The sequence below is a fragment of the Microcebus murinus genome, chromosome 15, assembly GCF_040939455.1.
Source record: "Microcebus murinus isolate Inina chromosome 15, M.murinus_Inina_mat1.0, whole genome shotgun sequence".
Lineage (NCBI taxonomy): Eukaryota > Metazoa > Chordata > Mammalia > Primates > Cheirogaleidae > Microcebus > Microcebus murinus.
In genome coordinates this window covers 87,242-88,278 of record NC_134118.1, presented here as the reverse complement: position 1 = coordinate 88,278, position 1,037 = coordinate 87,242, and the positions used below count along the sequence as shown (strand labels likewise).

General features: G+C 61.8%; 1 pseudogene; it reads left to right on the top strand.

Moving 5' to 3' along the window:
- Window positions 1-259: 259 nt before the first annotated feature.
- Window positions 260-378, top strand: LOC142876676 (uncharacterized; annotated as a pseudogene).
- Window positions 379-1,037: the final 659 nt, after the last annotated feature.

Genomic DNA, 1,037 nt, shown 5'->3' with positions numbered 1-1,037 from the left:
CACCTTGGCGGGTCCAGCCGTGGAGGCGCATCTTGTGTGAGTGTGAGTGAGTGAGTGAGTGTGAGTGTGAGTGTGTGTGTATACAGAGACAGCCCCCAACCCCGGCCCGCCCCGCCTGTCACCCCCGTCCCTCGGAGCCCGCGGGACCCGGCCGGCGAACTCAACAGGCCCGACCCGGCGCGGGGCCTGGGGCGGGAGGCGGCGGCGGGGAAGCGCAGAGAGGCTCGGCTTCTTGAGCGGGGCAGGGGCGCCCTCCGCCGTCCACGGCCACACCACCCCGAACGCGCCCGATCCCGTCTGGTCTCGGAAGCTAAGCAGGCTCGGGCCTGGTTAGAACTTGGATGGGAGACCGCCCGGGAATACCGGGTGCCGTAGGCTTCTTCTTTTTTTTTTTGCCTCTGGTTCTGTCGCGTTTCTGGGAGTGCGGGGGCGGCCCGGGGTGGGGGTGACCCCCACCCTCAGCGTCCGCCGCGGTGCCTGGCGCGCCCCAGCCCGCACCGTGGGGCCTCCTCTTGTCCCGAGCCGCGACACCGCCGCCACGCGGCAGCATGCGTGGCTTCTGGACAGTCAGGTCTCAGACCAAAGGTCTGCTCTGTGGGAGCCGACACGCTGGAGGAAACCTTGAGAGTCTGAGAGGGGAGGGAGTTCCAGAAGAAGGCCAGGATGTCATTTTGAGGGAGTATGTGACCAGAACTCGTCCCGTTGCTTTTGGGGTTCTATGGGCTACACGTAGGAATCTTTGGTGGTGGCACCTGATGTTGGGGGATCCGGAGTCACACCCAGACCTGCTCCACAGGCCTCCTTTTACTTTTCTCTTCGGATTCATTTTTTTTTTTTTTTTTTTGAGACAGAGTCTCGGTTTGGTGCCCAGGCTAGAGTGAGTGCCGTGGCGTCAGCCTAGCTCACAGCAACTTCAAACTCCTGGGCTCCAGTGATCCTTCTGCCTCAGCCTCCCGGGTAGCTGGGACTGCAGGCATGCGCCACCATGCCCCGCTAATTTTTATATATATATCAGTTGGCCAATTAATTCCTTTCTA